This window comes from Macrobrachium rosenbergii, chromosome 5 (assembly GCF_040412425.1).
Source record: "Macrobrachium rosenbergii isolate ZJJX-2024 chromosome 5, ASM4041242v1, whole genome shotgun sequence".
Lineage (NCBI taxonomy): Eukaryota > Metazoa > Arthropoda > Malacostraca > Decapoda > Palaemonidae > Macrobrachium > Macrobrachium rosenbergii.
Window position 1 is genome coordinate 24,263,154 of NC_089745.1, and position 22,807 is coordinate 24,285,960.

General features: G+C 35.0%; 1 protein-coding gene across 1 annotated transcript in view; it reads right to left on the reverse strand.

The window, feature by feature from the left end:
- The window catches only part of LOC136838899 (WAG22 antigen-like), a 342,430-nt gene that overhangs the window by 117,619 nt on the left and 202,004 nt on the right, over positions 1–22,807 (reverse strand). The window lies entirely within an intron of this gene.

A 22,807-nucleotide genomic window follows, 5' to 3' on the forward strand; every position in this document is an offset into this window, starting at 1 on the left:
TCAGGTCTTGGTTTAAATCTTACTAAATTTACTGCAAAACACAACTCCAGTGATGACTTAAGGCTTAAAGAAATGTTGCTAAAACCCGAAACTATCTAAATAAGCTTAAATGTTGCCTAAAAACTGAAGTAGTAAATTACATGCGGCAAATAATCGGTAGCCGAGCCTTACTTACATAATATTCTTGGAAGATCGGATAATCCAAAATTTTACCGCTATTTACCTATGAATTCCAACTTTGCTTCATCAAAGTATTCTAGTCATGAAATAAACATTAAATACTAAATCAAAATTGTTTCAAATAAATATTTAATCGTTACTGTTCAATAAATATTCAATCGTTACTTATGTGAAAATTCAACTCTTGGAAATGTACCCAAAAGAAACATAAGTATGAACTGACTGAATATTAAATATATTATATTAAATATATAATTAACACTCTTAGCTTTACAAATGCGATTTTAATAAACTGTATGGACTATATAGAAAAACAGCGCAGGTTCTGCACTCAAAACTGATTTTATTACAAATATTCATTCCTATGTTTAGAACAGCAACCACTTCAGGTTTCACTGCTCGCGCCTCAAGATGTGGTCTGTTTTACCGGTATGGTAGAGTCAACTTTCTTCTTTCTTATATATATATATATATATATATATATATATATATATATATATATATATATATATATATATATATATATATATATATATATATATATATATATATATATATATATATATTGTTAGGATCTTTGGTGGTTAAATATTTATAAATTAAGCAATCGGTGTTTAGAAGATGGTTGTTTGTTACGAGGTGAAGACCCTGTCGGCAGTTTTGGCTCGGGTGCAGTGGCCCGTGTTTTATTTTGCGAGACGGCAGCAGGACGTCGTGATAAACTGTTGTCGTTAGTTGGACTGGAGATGGCTTTTTTTTGTATCGACTGCTGCTGGTACTTCTTCTTTGGGATATAAAGTAATATTGCTTTGCGGACTGGCTCAAAACTTTCCTTTTGTTATAGATTTTATTAAGTTTAATATTAATAAATTTTATAACAATTTCCTGTATTTTAGAACAGCAAGCTGTTGACTTCAGAGCAGCCCCAATAGTTTCCATCTATAAAGATCATGTGGTTTTTTTTTTCAAGATGAAAACCTCGGTCTGTAACATTGGCGACCGTGACAGGATTGGCTCTGCTCTGGTTGTCGGAGTTTTCACCGCATTGGAGGAGGAGGTTGGTTATTTTGAAAAAAAAAAAAAAAAAAAAAAAAAAAAAAAGAGTCAACTGGTTCTATGGGCAGTACAGTAGTTACCTGTTTGTTTATTTGGCTAATCCTGTCCCCTCCTCTTATTTTATTGTTATGGCGCCAACTTTTAGTAGGTTAGCAGTAGCGAACAGGTTGTTCTCTTGGGGATGAGAACTTTTAGTACCAGCAGCAGTTCGACTTTGAGGATACCCGGTGTTTGGGCCCAGGCTGGAGCAGCGCACCAATGAAGATAGGTGAAGACCCTGTCGGCGGTTTTGGCTCGGGTGCAGTGGCCCCGTGTCCTTTGTATTTTGGCGAGACGGCAGCAGGATATATACCTGTTGTCGTTAGTTGGTGGAGCTGGAGATGGTACTTCTTCTTTGGGATATAAAGTAATATTGCTTTATGGCCCGGACATTTTTATGGCTTTCTTCTTTGTTATAGATTTTTATTAAGTTTAATATTAATAAATCTATTTTTATAACAATTTCCTGTATTTTTGTTATTCCTTTCTTGTGAGTCGATTAGCCAGAGTTAATAGTTTTTCCATCTATAAAGATCATGTGGTTTTTTTTTATACACACATATATATATATATATATATATATATATATATATATATATATATATATATATATATATATATATATATATAATTTAAGAAGGACTTTAATTCATTAGATACAGTATATATATATATATAGTTATAATATATAATTTAAGAAATTAATTCATTAGAAACATATTTTGTTTTCACTATTCATTGCAACGTCTCTGCCTAAAATATACTTTTTCAACCAGAATTTGAAATTTACAACATTACGATGATCATAGGGCCAACTCAGTTGCCTAATGCATCCAACACAATCTTGATTCACCTTCTGGGACATTATATAACTTATGTTATGGGATTCTTGAAACACATGAAGAAGGACTGTAAGTGACTGACATGAAAGAATGATTCTTTTCTGAAATATATAGAGAGTGTTTTCTTTAAGTGTTTTCCTGACCAGTAGGTGTATGCCCACTTCGAATTTTCATGACATTAATGTGGCCATTCTCTGTAAATTGACTAGAAGCACACAACAGCATTAGTGCGATTAAATCTGTCAGCACGACGATAGGCTTGTATCCAAAGCTCTCTTGCAGTTTTATCTCTTGGAAATATCTTATGTCTGAAACTCTGGTGTTTGACTTCCTATTAAAGTAGCCATAAACTGAATAGTTATCGGGCATTGTTCAAGCTTGTACACAACTAATTCAGAATACCGCAAGGACAACTGAATACGGAGGCTGAATAATCTGAATTTGACGGGTATAGGCTAGTAGCACTGAAAAGGACCAAAGGCTTGTGTGGCATCAGTGACTACGACCTTTGAAAGGTTAATCCACGCGCTAGCCGAGCTGTTATTCATTGACCTTGCGTTTTTAGTTGGTTTTCAGACTGTTACTGGACTAGACAACGAATGGCATATGACAATAACCAAAATATTTGATATTCTCTAGTTTTTCTTTTAAACCTACGAGTCCCTTGTGCTGAACTTGATGACGGGCATACAGAGCTTACTTAGATTAATGTTAGCTGTATTGATGCAGATTCTTAAAAGGTTTCTAAAGACTTTGATTACTATCATTTTCATTTGTAAGAAGACAGCTAAAAAATTAAGTCAATATAAATCTCAAGCCCTGGTATTTATGCACTGATACCATTCTGCAAGGCATTCGAAGACGATTGAAATTAGTCAGAAATATTACTGACTCTTGTCACTCGCCTCTCTTGGCAAATTTAGTACATGGGTTAATCCAAAACAGCAGTTCCTCATCTGAAGACAAATCTTTAACGTAATGAACATTGTATGCATGACATGGTAATAAATTACTCTGTTCATCATCTTTTCAATCTTTGTTTAGCAGAGGGGAAGATAAAACCGAATCTTTTTAATCATCTCTTTTCTGTAAACAAATGCCCTAAAGTAAAGACGAAAGATGTCATCCGTTGTGTTACCTTCCTTGCGGCCACATAATCTGTATTTTATGTCATGTGTAACTTCCTGTAATAAAAAGGATTATACACACACACACACACACACACACACACACACACACACACATATATATATATATATATATATATATATATATATATATATACATATATATGTATAATTTTCAAACTGACGGTTTAATCATTACTCTACTTTATTACTCTTTATTAGCGTTGTTTTGCACAGATAGGCATATCACATACGTAGAAGTTTAGGTAGCAGAATTTTTAGCTTCGCTCATAAGAATGCTTACATAATGATAATAATACATAGCTTATAATGAATATCTAATATTTTTCAGACGTGGAACGATTCCGGTCGCAAAACTCAATCAAACCCGAGGCTTGAACCTAGGTGTATGCCTCCATTCTAGTAGACATCGTTAGTGTAAACAGGGATTTACCACACGTAAACAATCGTTATTACACATAAAATGGATAAATGGAAACGCATTTCGTTTTACTGTACATATACTTACATTCTCACGACAAACTTATTGACATATAAGTACACAGGATATTGAATTTCTCTAAGATCTGCACTGAGCAGGACTGCTTGTGTCTCTCTCCACTAAAGCCCTCCAAATCATGTAACTCCCTCGCTCCAGCTTTTTTCTTTATTTATTAACGAATTCTAAATTCTTCCTTTCCTTTAGGACGCCAAACAAGAGCATACTCTAGCCCATAAAATAGCAACAACGGTAGTCAAATCGGAAGCACATGGCTTTTTGTATCAGTCATGACTTCCAGCAGTTAGCCACCCGAATCTCTAGGAACTTATTGGGTAGCTGGTCGGATTTTATAGTAGTCCATAGAATTTGGTTCTCGGAGCTCTACAAATAACCTTATCGATTACACTTCCAAGATGCGTTCTATAAATCACTAGGTGCAAACTGCCACTTCAATGAACAGTGCGTTATATAACTAATCAGCAAACAGAGTAGCAATGATCAACACCATACCAACAGTGTGGCATGTTCTGAAAGAGCAAGATCTCTTAAAATCTGGCGGTAGTATCAAATATTAAAGTTTCATTTTATTTTATATATCAGGTTTTCCGCTACAATCCTAGTTATTCTCTGGTAAGAGTTTCATGTAAAACTCGGTTATATATCTTGATAGTTAAAATGCAATTAGATATGTTCAAAGTCTTGCAAGGGTTTCGAATTTATGTTTCAATGTGTGAGCTCTACAAGAGAACTTTCAGGAAATGCTATATCTATTCCCAGCTTTCTCGTCTAGTGGTCTTCTTTTCAGCGTGTGAACTCCTAAAACTTTCTCTTTAGTCGCATGTTAATAATCTCCATATAGATGAGTCTTTCCGCCTATTCCCTCTCTCTTGGCCATAATGCTTGAAGCATATTTCATTTTACATTCTTAATTTCCTTTACTTAATTTTTCAATTGCCCCCAAAGGGGTTACCATGAATCGGTTCCATTTACGACGAAATTGAAACACTTGCAAATTTCTTTTGAATTACAGGAAATAAAATCTTATTTTAAAGAAAATAGACTATTTCAGCTCTGATTTCTTTTCACTGACGATCGTACATGGGGGGAACAGTTCTAAAATAATAGCAGCATTTTTGTTCCAATGCAAGCCTGTCAGGATCTCACTGGCTGATAACCATTAAATCTAAAGTTTTTACTGTTATTTCTAATATACTTCATTTTCAGATATGCAATTTTTGTATTGCAAGGGCCGCTAATAGGCTGTCTCATTATCATCTTACAGTCAGCATTATACAATAAACTCATCTCATGTTCACTGAGGACCAGGTGAATATGAACATCGCTTACATGCTAATTCCCATTTCCGATCGACCTGTGACTTCTAGAGATTAACATCGCTTTCAATTATCTCACAGACCGAAGGCAGCCTAATTCCAGATGACAGCGCTCATGTTTGCAAACGCCTTGCGAATCCTTTTTTATTTTTTGAAAAGGTCAAACTTAAAATTATTAAGAATGTTTGTTTCAAATCCTTTCTGTGACATTTAACATTTATTACTTGTTCAGTTGGCGTTCATCGTTGTGTCTTTTCACCTGCTATGAAAGAGTACTTGACGGAGGACATTTCGTCAAAATGGTTCTGTCTCTTTAAAGTTCTAGAATAAGTAATAATCCTGCTAACAGAACGAATGTATATTAGTGGACATTCTCTCTCTCTCTCTCTCTCTCTCTCTCTCTCTCTCTCTCTCTCTCTCTCTCTCTCTCTCTCTCTCTCTCTCTCACATCAAGTCTTGAAAATAGTGGTCCATCCATTAATATTCAAAACTTTACTTCATGTAACTTAATGATATTAAAACTTTCTTTCGTCTCATACGACTTCAAGGACTTAATAGAAAAGATAAATAAATTTGCTAGTCGCCTGAAAAGATGTCGAGAATGTTCGGGCTTAATGCAGAAATATACAACTGAGGAATAAAATATTAATATTTTTTTACCTTAGTTATCAACACTATCGACTCTTTCACAAAAAAAAAAACAAACACAATTCGAGCGATATGATACGATAAAGTGATATATTACTTGGAAATAAAATAACATTATGAAATTTTTAAAAAATTTGCTCAGCATGTATTGTACCAAAATTATTACCATTGAAAATATATTCGAGCGATATTGTAAAATAAAGTGCATCGAGCGACATTTGAAAAGGAGCTTTTGACATATGTGAAAACAAGATATGAACTCAATTTAGCGTAAGAAGATTATGAGCTCCAATTATAAAGAACCTAATAATATGCGATCACACACAGGTTCTCCTCAAATAGTGCTAATTAGAATTCTTCAAACTGGTAACTCACTTTAGTATTAAAGCACCTCTCTCTCTCTCTCTCTCTCTCTCTCTCTCTCTCTCTCTCTCTCTCTCTCGAATATATTAATCACTTGCTAAGAAAAAAAAAGTTTTTAAATTCCGAGGAAAATCTTAAACAGAAGTAAAAATCTTAACAAATTTCTTTCTGAAAGTAACGCTATATACAAATACTGAATTATACGTCTCTTACTCACCCAAAAGAGCGTTAATTAAGCAGAAATTGATCAAAAGTTCGTCTTCTTTCATCGAAAGATTTTGAGTTACGACGAATCTCGTCAAAGGCAAAGGATATCATTAAGCAGAGGAAATTAGATCGTCTCTAAAAAGTCTTTAGAGTAATTGGAAATGAGAGAGAGAGAGAGAGAGAGAGAGAGAGAGAGAGAGAGAGAGAGAGAGAGAGAGAGAGAGAGAGAGAGAGTTTTAATTATTCTTCCATCTACCAAGGTATGATAATTTGAAATGAATTAATCTAAAAGAAAGAAAGAGAGAGAAAACAGAGTTAATTTTTAAATGTCCTTTCGAGCGAGGAATGATTAGTCGGGGATCTCTTGTTTTGTTATTGAAATGGTAAACATTCTGACTCAGCGCTAATTACCCAAAGCTGTTACTCTGCCTAATTTCCCAACCTGGCTGCAGTCTGTTACATCTGACTGACCACCAAGTCGAATTTCCTGCTTAAATCAGCGGAGGTACTGTTTAGTCAGGGAACGAGCTTAGATGCCTCCGGGATCGAATGGGATACTCGTCGTTGGTAAGGCGAGCTTGCCACAGTTACTTACAAGAAGGAGAATCTTGAATCTTTCAGCTATCTCAATTCCATATTCGTCAGTCCGAAGACTGACATTTGAAATATGTAGAAAATTTGACATGTATTTTTTTCACTAAGTATCCTTTAATGGAAACATTAACTGAAAACGAAATTTTATTAGAGGAAGGCTAAAAAAGACCTTTAATTTACTCATCTAGAAGCTGAGACAACACATCAAATTTCAACGCATCACCACAAATAACACGAAAATAAAGAGGCAGGAAGCTGTCAGAAAAAGAAAAACATTGCTTTGAACTACCTAACACTGAGTGATGGTCATAATGTGTCTGACTGGGCCCTAAACAGGAAGGCTAAATTTGAACCTAATACTATGAATGCAATCAAAGCAATCAGCGAACAAATACAATAATAAGTTGGCTTCATCAAATGAAACTGCAGTCAGTGTCAAAATGTGCCTGGCATAACACTGAAACAACAATCACTCCCGAGCACAGCACCGTGAATCCAAGCAAAATTATCCGGAACAAAATTGTGACCTTGAGCTTGACTAAATGTCACTCGGTGAAGGTCATAAGGCGTCTGACTTAACACCGAACAAATCATGAGTAGCACTGTGAATGTGAACATTATCGAGATAAAATACGCATTTCTGAGTGACTTCATTTGAACCGAGTGACTTTGGATTCAGGAAAAACGTGCCAATTGATGCCAAAGCTACATACCACATATAAATACAGCATCATGAATGCAAGCAAGTTAAACAAAGAAAATTAAAACACATTAGCAATTTTGTACTAGAACAGAAAAATGTGTCGGACCTAATGCTGAAACAATACCATGAATGCAATACACGTTTTTAGTAGAAAAAAAATCTTAATGTTGACGGACGAACAGACAAATAGCCATTTCTATAGGACACCAGCATTAAGGAGCTCTAACATCACTTTATTTTATCTGTAAATAAAAATTCAAGCATTACTTACGTAAATACTGGTACTATTGTGCTACATAACCCAAGCCAAGTTGCACACAACGAATACGGAAATAAAAATCTAAACGATCCGTCTTTCTCTGATACAGAGTCCTATATATAAATTAGTTTAATAACCTTTATTCTCAAGTCTTTTCATTAAATCTCTTCATCGACCAGAATGAAAAGCAGTTTTCTTCATTCTTATTTGGTTTAACTTATGCCATGTTTGAATAATTAAGCTATTTGGTGAGAATAATTACGATTTTCAGTTAAGGAAGTACTCGTATATCATTAATGCGACCAGACCTCAAAAAGATTGGATCATCACATTTTAAACAGACTTCTATATCAATGTAAAATGTTTTTAAACATGTACTGTTCTGAGTATTCTTTGGGATTCAAAGGCTAAATCGTGAACGAAGCTGTAAACCCAATTACTAAATGAGAAGTACTCTAAAAATAAAAAGGAACAATAAGAAAAGAAGAATATAATCTTAAAAAAAATATATATATCTTTTGCCCCAGGCGAACGATCTCATTGGATGCTGGAACAACAGTCGCGAGAGGAACTAGAATGAAGGTCAAGTGAACATCCAGACATGGTAACATGGATGTGCAAAACTATTACCTCTTCAAAGTGAGATATGACAGGGTATAACAATTTTTGTAAAGCGTGGTATTGCCATATTTCTCTGATGGTAGATAAATTTAAGTATGTACACTAACACCAAGAACAAATTCAGCTGGGAAAATATCCCCGCGAACATACAAATCACAACTACATACTGCACAATTTTAATTAAACAATTTATTACAAATTATATATACTAGTGAGTTAAAGGGCATTTACACAGTCGCTTCCCTTTCTTAATTTCGGATATCAGTCATATAAACCATTTTACCACTCCCCTAAATCTCAAAGATCATGAACAGACTGCTAAATCTTCTCACAAGTGCGAAATAAGTGTACGAAATCCTCTCATCTGTCGAATACGTCAGTTCATTTTGATTCTTCCAGCTGATAGTGCTACCCTTTAATTTTTATCTTTGCTTTGCCTTACCCATTCATTCCCTTAGAAACCTAATAAATCCATAAACTGATACGTAAATTATAATGTTAAGTACAGGAGGGAATTCTTAACTATATAGTCTCTCTCTCTCTCTCTCTCTCTCTCTCTCTCTCTCTCTCTCTCTCTCTCTCGCTCTCTCATACATAGACTCACAATCAATACCAGACAACCTCTGAATTAATTATGAATTCGAAAGACTCTGAATCTGACATTTTCTCAGAATAGCTGTTCTTTGGCCACTGTCCGTACTTTATGGATCTATCTATTTTCTTATCCATATGAACTGAAGGGTTGCCAGAAATAGGAGACAGTTCCCAGTGATAAGGAATTTGAATATAGCCATAACCTAATGGATCAGTAAAAAAAAATTCTTGTGACAAATCTACCAATAAAATTAAATAGCTCTGAGTACTCGTTTCTAACTTCTCACACTTAGAAAAGAGGTATTTTCCAGATCCTAGACTGTGTCTAAAAAGGCCTATCGCTCCTATATTAAAATGAATTGAGGCTTTGCCAATAAACTCATTCCCCTAAAAAATTAGAAGGACAAGAATAAAACACTAAAAAATTTTGGGAGAGATTTTGATGTGACATCTTACGGGTACACCTATTCCGCGTCAATAACACTTGGACCCACTGGTTTCTAAGTACAACTCTTCAATTTTCTGCAGAAAAGGGGCCGCATTCATATTTTATTTGCTAGGAAATAGGAGGTTGTAGCAAAATTACAACCGGCGTTAAAAGTCATCAGGGTGATATGTCAGTTCTAAAAACTTTTAAGCTTTTTATCTAAAATAGCAATCTCTCTTTGATATAGTATTGTAAGATTGCAGGATGAAAATATACTACGATTCAATGGCCTAAAAAACTCAAAGTTCTTGGTTATACCAGTTCTCTATTTGCTCAATGTAGCTGTATGCTTAGCATGTCCCGAAGTTAGTTTCGACATTGTAATGAACATGTTCATCCAGTATACAGAACAACGTTATTAATAACGCAACCTATACATCTGGCTTTGATAGAAATCAGTGTTAAGAATTTTGCAATTTAAGTTCAGTTCATGTAATCAACGCAAGGTATGAAAACATGAAACACTTGCAAAACAGGCGAAGGTAACAGCGATGTTAAAGAATTAACTGACTCAGCTGCAGTAACTCAAAATCTTTACCGTGACTCTTTTTACGTCTGTTGTGAAAAGAACACCCATTTAAAAGTACACGTAACATAACGCTTTTCATATTACTCGGCAATTCTCTCTCTCTCTCTCTCTCTCTCTCTCTCTCTCTCTCTCTCTCTCTCTCTCTCTCGGAATATATTATTTTAGTCAAATTGTCCTTGGAACACTTCTATGGAGGAACGATAAAATAGCATAAAAAATATTAATGTTATTCTTTCTGCTGTGTCCTTGTTGCAATAAAATGAGACTCCAGACGCCAATTCAACTCGTTCTCAATTCTAAGAATAAGACAAAACGATGAAACCTTTCAAAGGAGATGTACCTTTTTCTTTTATCTTTTTTTTTCGTCTTTCCCCTCAAGCCCTGAAAAGAAATTCTCCTTTTAGCTAAAAAGGAATCTTCTTTTTAGCCAGGTGTCAATAGCGCTATGGACTTTTGAGTGAGATGGAAAGGGCCTTCACTTAACAGTCTGGGGACGAGGAAAGACGCAGTGGAAAGTGGGCTCTCTGAGCTCGATTCTTTAGGGATTCAGTTTATGGTGGATGCTTGGTAACTCGAAGTCCTTAAAGCTGGTCATTCGTTGTTTGTATACCTGATTGATTCATCTTTATCCATTTTTATTCCGATTCTCAGCAAAATTTAAGTGGCCCTTAATTTTGTTTACAAAATATTCTCTTTCATATGTTCAGGGTTCTATAATCAACAATGAACAATCGAATTTTGAAAATGTTTTTTTTATGCCTTTTCTAGTCAGATAAAATGCGAGGCTTACAGAATGGACTTTTCATAATGACAACAACGCGCACACAACGTGATAAGAAACAAACCACAGACGTGTACTTTGGGCAATGAGAGTACTGCGGTAATTGACCATAAAGGAGGTTAATTCAAAACAGATGGTGGTCTGTTGAGCCAAAAATAAGACAGTTCTCTTGAGAATAATTTTTCCTTTACTAAATCTTTATATCCAACCGACCCGTAGACCTTCGGGACTGGCAAGTTAATGGCATTATGTAGAACAAACCCAAGGGAAAAGATAAAAGAAAAAGAAGGATAACAGCCTGAGGCGTTGTGAAGAACCAGCTCCGTTAAAAGATGTCACTATTTTGGAAGAAAGGAATTAATGAGAATAGAGGAATGAGACAATTCCACAATTCTACGATTAATCAACGACTTCTGGAAGCTAGACAAAGGTAACAATAAAAAAAAAGTTCTCTCAAGCTTATTTCCGTTTCAGATCTGTTAGCTGAAGCATTCCTAATTCTAAAGGCCTAATTCATAACATTTTATCACACTCTACGTTCTTTCTTGTGTTTACCGCTCAAATTATTACCTAGAGGTTTGAATTCTTTCATTCAACACCATTATTCCTGGGAAAGGTGGTAATCGATAAGGAATGTCACGGAATATCAACTGTACCTAACTCTCTCTTTCTCTCTCTCTCTCTCTCTCTCTCTCTCTCTCTCTCTCTCTCTCTCATATAAGGTAAAGCTCTCTATACCTCAAAGTAGAAATTACCAGTTGTATTTTCTGGATTTGCCTGTTTTTAGAAAGGAAAAAATATCTTTTCACATATACAGATATATGGAACGATAAAACTGCTCTTGCTAATATGGCAGTTTCTCTTAAATTTTTCCTATATTATAACAATGCTCGGAATTACTCATCTTACCATAAATTTGCTTGGGTTCCTACTTTCGGGCGTCATTGCGACTCGTTCTTGCTTGGATTAAGCACCTCTGGGTCACCTCATTTTACCTTCTTTTAGGACAGTCGTGGGAATTTTTTATGTTAATTTCATACAAACCGATAATCAAATATTTTTTTCTTCTGTTTCACATTAGGCCTAAAACATGCCTTTATCGAAATGAAGCTCCTATTCCCTCCTTGGAGGATGAGCCCTAGTAGTTTCCTTACCCCATTCCTCTCTCCCTCTCCAAGCCAGTTCTAGCTAAAAGGTACTGGCTTGCATGTGTAGTCGGCCATCTCATAAAAAAACGGTGCATGAATAGATTGAATAGATCAGTATATTATTCATTATTTTATCACTTCATCCTTTTTTTCTTGCAAGAATAGTATGAAGTTTTATCAATCAAATTAATTTCTACCATTTCTCAAAACTTACCGGCGCATCAAATACAATGCCAGAGTCATACAAGAAAAATTCCTTCGAGTAATCATTATATACTTTAGCCTCGAGTTTTTCTTTCAACGTATTCTCTTAAAACGACCTTTTGCAATGCTCGTAATGCAGTTTCCATCAGTCTATCTTATGCTGATACTGTGAGCAGGAAAGAAAACAACGGGTTCGATGGCTCATGTCGCAATGGATACACAACGTGCAGTCCCTTATGCAATTGTTCGACTTGTACCCGAGGGGCTGGCAGCACCAAGTCTTGTGAAATGGTTTTGGACTAAGGAAGGATTGTGACAGACGGAAGGAAACAGACTTGTATCGACCTTTTCTTCAAAAATTCTATTTCATTTGTCTGTGGAAATGAGAGCAATAGGAAAAACAGTACAATTACCAAATATATTGTTCTGTAAATTCGTTTAATATAGAAACTGACAACATTTTTATATTACCCAAACAGTGCAAAGGGGCTTCATTAGCAAATAACAACGATAAACACCAATTCAAAATTCGTGGATGTGCAAATATCCGAAAATTGTCTCTCCTTTTTGTAAATTCCTTACAGCAAATCAGAACATCACAGTAGCTTATAACCTATTCTTAAGATGGCAAAACTCAAAACCTAGCAAAACCTTTGTGAGAAAAGAAAGGGTGAGGCAAACAAAGGCATAATGGTATTGGAAATGAAAAATTCGATGGAGCAAGGCAACCCTCTCGAATATTTCTGCCACCTTTCCAGAAATTAATTTTGTACAGTACATTAGGCCGGTCCTTGCTAAAGCAATTCGATACTCCGAAATTTACCAAATCCTTAACAGGCGTTGATATACAGGACAAACACAATCAGGTCGGCCACCTCGCACAGCGTAGAATCGATCAACATAATCAACCACTTCATCAAAGCGCATGAATGATTCGGGAACGGTCTTCAGTCGTCTCCATCTCGTATTGATTGTTTTGATTACTTACTCCACACTTAGTGCGCGCCACTACATATATACCCAAATGAATGCAAGTCTTTAATCACAATCATTCTGCCGTGTGTCACGGTGGTTCTCATAACAACGGACTTACCAACACAGAAATGAATAAAACTGGGGTTACAAAGAGTATATAAAACATACAGGTATAGAATAACAAAAGATGCTAAAAAAATCTATTAATGGTACTCTTATCCTTCCCTGAGATTCACAAGGAATGTGTTATACTGGATGTTTGCGCCACTGACTGAGATTACAAAAGTAACTTTGGCTATAATGTTTGACGATGGAAAAGATGAGCAGTTGCAGAGACACTTAGCCTTTTAGCATCGAACATACACGTTTCTCCCTACAAAAAAGCAATGCACTTTTTATCTACTACTGCACGAGTATCAACTCGTTCAGTTTTGGGTAGCCCATGTTTTAAAATAAATCGAGAGATTTTGACTCAGTGTCTTATCTAAGTTAGCGATTTTTTTGGAGCTCCCGCATAACTTACAAAGCTGATAAGTTCCACCTGATACTATAAATTCCAAAAACGAAAATGATAACACTCGCAAAGGAGATATTACACAATGAGCCGTATGAACGTGCTGCGTTATTTTTAGATCTTTCCTTTAATGAATCCCTACGTTTTATTACGATAGAGATTAATTAGGTGCCTTTACGAAACGAAACAGATTTTAAAGGCGTATTTACACGTTGCTCAATGCCTGAAAGGTACGCTTCGAACACATCCTAGAATTATCCTCATCCCATGAATGAGATTAGGCACCAACCAGATTCTTCTTCTTATTGAACGCAAGCATACGGTCAATAGAGAACAAGTGCCTCCCGTCAGGCGACATTTCCAAAAGGCCACGGTGAGCAGTAGGCTACGATTCGTGAACGAGAAATGGAGACGGGTACACAAATGTGAATGTAATTACAATATATATATATATATATATATATATATATATATATATATATATATATATATATATATATATATATATATATATATATATATATATATTACCCGTTTACCTTGTTATATCACTTTCTAACTTGCCATGTTTAACGCTAATAATTAAACTGGCTTTTGAGATCCTGTTTCCACTTCTATATTATATATATATATAAATATATATATATATATATATATATATATATATATATATATATATATATATATATATATATATATATATATATATGTGTGTGTGTTGTGTCTTTTGTCGTTATCCTAATTTTCCTTTAGAGGGGTAACTCAGTGCTTTTGCCCTTCGTTCCCAAGACTTTTGAATGTGCTTACAGTATATGGAGTCTAATGACAAGCTCGTACCACGTTATAATTCTTACTCCTTGGTGCTCGGCTTCTATGTGTAATCTGTTTTTACAAGTTAAATTTGCTTCTGAAACCATGGCTGTAAAAACCAAGGAAAATATAAAGAAAGAGAAAAAAGGTTACACTGGAAATATGAACATTCTAACAACAAGACAAAATATTTCTTACCACGTAATACAACACGCTATATGGGTATATGGGAAATTTAAAAACAAGTTGGTGTTTCAGCTTGGTGACTTAACAGTCAGCGAGCTGAAGAATTTTAAATTTTGCGGGAAGCTTATTGCTTTTAAATCTCTATGACTAGCAAAGATAGATAAAATGTGCTGCTGCTATGCAGGGAAATACTGAAAAACATCGCATTTTTCCACCTTGATAATAAAAGCGCCAGTGTTGCTTCGAATTTTATTATATGAAACTGAACACCAGTTCCTCCCAGTGCTTGTTCCAAGTACGTTTGTACTCTCTACAGTCTTTGGAAAGTGCTTGAGGTAATACTGAAGGAAGTCATCAAGAATTAATGAAAATGCTACCAAAGGTTATATTTTCTAGGTGTTATATAAGATGGAACTATCTTTACTTCCCAGAAACTTCACTTGCAAAACTCTGTCCGACAACATTTTTCATGCGGGAAAAAGGAAGTTGTTACAAAAAAATGACATTCTGTCGATCTTTCAGTCAAACTTCTGTTATACGTTTGCTAATTTTCCACTTTAACTTAGTTGAACATTTTTTCTAGAGAATTCCTCTATAAAATGTTAAGTTAAATCTAGGCAATTTCTCAATAAAAAAAATAATAATAACAATGATTATACCTTAGCAGGCAATGGCTCTACAAAAAATATTGGCTGATGTACAAAAAAAAATATATTAAATAGATTAAAATTAAGCATTGCAAATGTAAAAAGTAAATAAAAGAATTAAATATAAGAAAGTGCCCATAAAATCACGAAAATTAACCAAACAAATGAGATACGATTTTAATCAAGAGGAAACTTACAGAAGCCCTCTCCACTACCAGCATCATTTCAATGCTTTATCAAATTCTTGGGAATTCTTTTACAAAATTTTAAGATTAGATATAATGTGCAGTTCAAACAAAAACTGAATTAGATCTTCTAAAAACTGAAGTACCTGAAGGCCGTTACAGATACAGAAGCCATCAATGTTTCCTACAAAGGCACATACACACTCACAGTGTTTATATATATATATATATATATATTATATATATATATATATATATATATATATATATATATATATATATATATATATATATATATATATATATGAAATATATATACATATCCAAAGCCTTTACGTGCTGAGTAGATAGACTGCCTGGTGCATGAAGGTCTCGCTTCCGATATATCAAGGCCCTTCTGCTCCCATGCATCTTTCACTCCCTATTAATATATCCAGCACTTGATATGTTTCCTCCCAATTCTTCCCATCACTTCCGAATTATACGTGTTACATCACGTTATCGTCCTTTATTATTTCAATTTAACAAACTACCTTATCCGGCCATGGGCATATATTAATGATTTATCATATTTTTAATTCCGATTTTTAATCAACATTCGATTAAACCACATATTAAAGCAATAATTCATTACAGTGGCAATGCCCTCTCAACATTCCAACAGGATTCCATAAAAAAAAAAAAGTTCTAATAAAAATACTAGAAGAACATCTCATTGAGTATTACAAAAGAGAGAAAATAAATAAATAAATAAACATACAGACTAACAAGACCATCTCTGAGTGGTACAGTTAATTTAATAATAATAGATTCAAGTATTGTTAAATCATTTGCTTTTGTACTTGTCCTATCACCGAAAAATCTTTATTTTCTATGAATGTTTTGCATATCTTGGAACAGTCTAATATAGTAATATATATATATATATATATATATATTAATATATATATATATATATATATATATATATATATATATATATGTGTGTGTGTGTGTGTGTGTATATATATATACACGTGTGTCTATTTTAATAAAAACATAGGACAGTTGATATGTTTCCCTGAACTGCCTTGATTATATATATATATATATATATATATATATATATATATATATATATATATATATATTTTGAATATAGTTATTCATAAATCTTCATTAAATGTCCATGCATAGATGGTGTCTACTTTTCAAGACAGAAACGGAAATTGGTGTTATGTTGTTTCAATTTATCCTATTGAGCTAACAGCTTTTTCAGTCTTAACCTCATGGCTGTCATCAGGGCTACACTAGATCTTCAATGGAACTACACTGTAATACATAGTCAACAGCAGTAGAAAAAAAAAAAAAAAAAAAAAAACAGGAAACCAAATAGAAGCGAACACTTAAGACAAAATTTCACAGAACAAGACTGGCATCCCCAGCTCTGGTGAGAGTCTGTTTTACAACGAAGTTTTATTCTGGCGGAGGGGAGCACAAGTCTGAAGAAACCTGGGTATTTAATGTGGACTTCTGCAGTACGATGCTCACCGCTCCAGCAACCACAAGACCCATCCTACATGTAAATAACTCTTATCTCCAATAAAGTAATTTAGATTCAGTTTCTTATCTTATACATCCAAAAAAATGCTGATGTATGGCGTCATGGTTATGGTGTAATTAAATCTGTGTACTTAGTACTATAATCATGTGACCAATGTAGCTTATATTGAGATGCATGTGCCTCTACTGAACATTTAAATTTGTAAACTACACTGGCCCTCAACTCCTTGGATCCCCTGGGACAGTGCTGTTCCCATCAAAAGGACGGCTACCATTTTGGAGCTCTTTAGTAGCATGCCTTCAGTTTTATTCCAATGGTGATGATCCTAATAAGGACATCTACTTGTTGTGTGTAGTCCATCCCACAGTCAGTTTTGCAAACTGCCACAGTTTCTCTGTTGCTTTCGCTGATGCTTTAGGCTCGTCCTCCATATGTCATTAAAAAAAACCCAGTGTCTGTTAAAATCTGTCCTGCATGCTCTAGCTTTGCTTGGATAGTTCTCTAGGTACTGCAGTGAGAGAGACCCCTTCTGAAGTAGGTACCAATGATGGACATTTGTTAAGAGCCTAGAAACTGTCCCCTTGCATGAAGGCATTGGTCCTAATTTGTACCTTGTGTGTTGACCTATGTGAAATACCTCCTTCTGGTGGTGACTATTGTAATTTTGAGGAGCAAATTAGTTTACAAGGTATTTGCTACGTTTTCTTTTTCATATGCTCCTCTGGTGTCAAATAGATATCATCCTCGTATAATTAGTTGCCATCAGACGAAAACAAGCAGATGCCTTGAAAACTAATTCAGTCATCAACTTTACAACTGTAATCAGTGATAAAAAAATAATCCCAATACAACACATCCATTTCATAAAGACTACAAATGTGGGCCACTGCATTAATAAAAAAGGAATGTCCGCAGATTCATACAAAACGTCAGATATTGGTAATTACTTCACAAAGAGCTGGAGCACTTGCAGCAAGGAATAGATAAGGAAGAAAGTGAAAGTCTAAACATGAGCTCAGAAAACCAGAGAAAGCAAGAAAAAACATGGCAATTTACCTTGAAACTGATTACAGGAGCATATGCCCTTCAGAGGTTCATCACCAGTTATGTACAACTAAAGGCATCCAACGGAGACAGTCTTCAGCTGCCCCAACCTTGTTGCCACCCTTGTGATCAGGAACAGAACTCCCCTAAAGAAAAATCCAAGGAATTCAAAAGCAACATGCAACCTTCTCAATATAAGCTATGTAAGGTTACCAAAAACAACCCAAGGACACAGCCATTGCACTAATGGATGGGCATGACAAGAAACTGCCTTTTAATACCTTATCAGGCACAAGTTGCTGACCAGGAAGATGGCAATGAGAGACTTGTGGTTGCTAAAGCAGTGTGCAGTACACAACAGCAACCTACACTGAATGTCAAGAGATCTGTAGACTCCCACTCTTCTCTCCAGTAGAAACAAATTCTGTTGCAGACAATCGGCACTCTCACCAGATTTGGAGGAGAAGATCTTGTGAAGCTTCACAAAGCATCATCCTGATCCGTGAAGCACCTTTGATAATTTTCACACTTAATCAGATTCTTGTTTTTAATTTTTAGGATTTGACTCTACTCATCTATATATTCGTTAGAAATGTGTGCCACTGCATTAACGCATGAGGAGTGCTCAGATTCATAAAAATGTCATTCACTGGCAGTAAAACTGAAGGCACCCAACCAGACCGAGTCTTCAGTTGCCAAACCCTGATAGCCGCCTTTGTGATGAGGAACAGAACAGCCAGGCAATCAAGAAATCCAGGAAAGGCATGGTTTACAAGTTAAAGTGTTCGGGAGAGGCATGTAAGCCTCTCATTATGAGTTGTGCTGGGCATATAATAACGACCCTATGGATGAACTTCAAGCCTATTGCAAAAATCGGGTGACATACCAGCATTTGTAAAGGGGCATGACATGAAACTGCCTCTAAATTACCATATCAGAGACACAGAAGTTGTTCACTAGAAGACGACTTTTAGCAGCTTATCGTTGCTTAAGCAGTGAGCAGTACACTCCAGAAGTCTACGATGAATATCCAGGGATCTCAGAATATTATTCTTCCCACTCTAGCTGAAGATAATTCCATTACAAACCGTCAAAACTTCCATCAGTTCTGAGTAAGTAGGTCTTGTGAGGCTTCACAGAGTATAGTCATGGTCTGTGAAATTTCTTTGATAATTTTCACTTCTCATTGGATGCTTGTTTCTTATTTTTCATTTTTTACTGTAACATCATAGAACTAGTGTAGCCTACATGATAGTCATGAGATAATGACTGAAAGATCTGTCGGCGAACGAGGATAAATGGAACAACATATCGATTTTCGTCTTTTGAGTTGAGGATAAGAAGGTATACATAAAATTATAAAAGAATTTTCTTAAAATAGCAGACGCCCCATGTTCATAAGGATTAAATGAGATTATAAGTGTGTGGGCATACAAGTTTGTGTATTAAGCGGACTGTCGTGCTACAAACTTGAAAAGAGAATATTAATTTGCAGCTGATACAGATACATCTTTCCATATCCTGAGATCCATTTTGTCATTACATAATTCCACAGTCACGTGACGTAAAGCACTATTAGAATTTATACTTTCTAATTTCCCTTCCTTGAGTATAGTCTTTTACTTATAAAATGTGACAGCACTAAGCTGAATTACTTTTGCTTTCTTTACTTTATGTCAAAGAAACGTCCAGAGGGACGGAAAAAATTTTATAAAATTTTAACCTCATTGCTAAATTACCTTCGTCTATTTTTCTTTAAAAACCAACAGAGAGAGAGAGAGAGAGAGAGAGAGAGAGAGAGAGAGAGAGAGAGAGAGAGAGAGAGAGAGTCAATATTAGGTTTCTCTAATAATTTCAAAATATCAGGCCGTTCCCAGAAACTCATGGTTACTTATCATTAGGTACTTGTGTGTAAAGAGGATGGTACATATGCTGTACACTTCAATCAGAAGAATTTTTGTCCTTCCATTATAGAGTTTGAAGGTGAACAATTTTATAATCAGATTCGAGAGCAGAGTCCATTATCTCAAATCTGACGTTTTCACCGTTGACTTACAGGCACGGTCTCGGTTATACTTACGCCAAAATTTTTATAATAGAGGCGAACCTCAGTTCCGCTTGTTACCACGGTTGTTGACTCTCACAATATATATAAAAAAATGAAAGTGAAAGTTACTTGATAACCTGTTGAAACATTGCAGTATAGCAGTTAACAAAATGCCATAACCTAACCTGCTAAAACTAAGTCCGTACACACAAATTCATAAACTGGCATAAAAATAGCATCTCTTTTACACTTTTCTCTCCAAATGCACTTTACGTTCTCTTTCCTCTAAAATTCTGAATCAGTGGTTCACTTTTTTTTACGACGGACAACTGCCTCTTTTCGGTCCAACCCAAAAAGGCATTAACTCAGCGTGAAAAAAATATCGAAAATGAATTTTACAAAACGATAAATGGAAAAATGAAACTAGGGTCGAGAAGCAGCCTAAAATCAATAAACACGCCTACTGAAGAAAAAGAAAACAAATGCAAGAAAGCATTATAGCGATGACTGTATTGGTTTATAGACTGGAGTCAAGAATGGTGACGAAAGCAAAATCTAATAACTTTACTTAAAACAATCAATAGCTACAAGGGCAAGACTCTAAATAAAAAAAATTATCAATCAATCAAATAAAAGTGTTTGAGGAAGGATGCTGGCTAAAGCCAGTGGGATAGGACTCTGTTTGATATATAATACATGAAGTTACTGCCAGCCGGTTCTTCTTCTGCGATAATCTTCTTGCACTCTGTTAGATTTTGTAATACTTTGAAACCCTAGAGATATTTTCGATTTTCAGATAACGTAATCTGGTCATGCAGTTTACGTGCTTACTCAAAATGCAATTAATGTAATGCGACAGACAGCCAGACTGGTTGTTCAGAAAACCATGCAATAATGCCTTGTGGAAAAAACCCTAAATTACCGTTGATAAGAACAAACGACTCACTGAAACTGTCTTTTATAGTTGACATACAAGCTCCTGTGGCCTGTTATTAATTTACATATATGAATTTCTGAAAAGCAATAAAATGTCTAGGGGGAAAACTCACAATTTCAAAAGGAGAGAGAGAGAGAGAGAGAGAGAGAGAGAGAGAGAGAGAGAGAGAGAGAGAGAGAGAGAGAGAGAGAGAATGATATAAGTTGAAACCTGAATAAGAGAAAGTGAGAAAGACAGATATGAGTATTGTGGTACTTTAATTGGTTTATTCATTTCAGTAGAGCTCATTTGGTTTTCAGCGATTTTTGAGAATAAAAAAAATAACCAGAGTCAACCCTGACTTTGCTTCCCCCAAATTTCTTTCGATACCTAAAATCATACAGAAAACTCCCATCCGCTGTGGTAACTTGCATAGCCTAAGAAAACCGACATTCTCTTCTTTCTAACAAAATAATCTTCAAATTATCTTATTCATTTGTCCCTGACATTTATTAAACTATGGGGCTGTAACTACTTATTTTGTAATGCTTTTTCGCTCAAATAGCATTTTTATTGCAACAAAACTTAAAAGACCATCTAATACTTGTGACCGCTATAATTCTGGATCAATGAATATTGTTTTCTCAGTAGAAAGTTTACAAAGCACCTGTCCGGTGGCAATCCCAAAATTGGTTACATTCCAGTTTCTGTGAAATTTCAAGCTCCTTCAAGTGTCCACTGTTGACATTAATATTCCAACCCTTGACCATAGTTCTTCAACAGTATTTCCTTTATACTGTCTCTTAAAGTGAATGTATTTCTCTTGCTTGTTCGTATTTTCTTCCATCCAAAGTTATCTTTTTCTCCTTTCATTTTGAACTCCCTTATTCCTTCAGCGAAAAATGGTTTCTTTCCGTCAATGCATATTTACAGTTAGCTATGATTGTGACCTATAACCTAACACCTTCTACATAAGAAATAAAAGTAGTGCTGGAAACAACAGTTAGCTATGATTGTGACCTATAACCTAACACGTTCTATATAAGAAATAAAAGTACTGCTGGAAATAACAAAGAACAAAAACCATAGAAAGCGAAAAAATTACATTTCTTCCATGCTGTGTAAGTACAAATATAAATACACAAAAGTCCACACATCAGTATTGATATAAGTGTTGACGCACTTATTTTACCACTAACAAGATCTTTCCACTGGAAACTTCAACTTTGGAAACAACACGACAGCGCTTATTTAGGACGACAACGAAAAACACTCAATAGTCTCAGCAGACGAGGGAAAGATTTAGGCAAAGGATGAGAATCAAGTTGTTCGTTTATTGTTAGTATCCAGAAATAATTAAGAATTATTCTAAATTCAAGAACAACAACGGCATAGTGCTGCTAATATTTTAGCAACAACGACAACTACTGCTACTGTTTCTGCAATTAGTAATGCTATCAAAAATAATATTGGGGCAGATACGGTGATGCTAAAAATGACAAGTTTATCTATAGCTTTTAGATCTCAAAACCACTAAAATGATTGCAGCATAAAAAATCAAAGGAAACTGGTGGATGATATGCATTCCCGTAGTAATATAATATACAATTTTACTCATGGGGGTATCATTACCCAATCATGGAAAAGAAACGTTTAACCATCACCTACGGAGCCTTTTTATATGGAAAGATTAAAACCGTGAAATAAACCACTTTTTTCTTG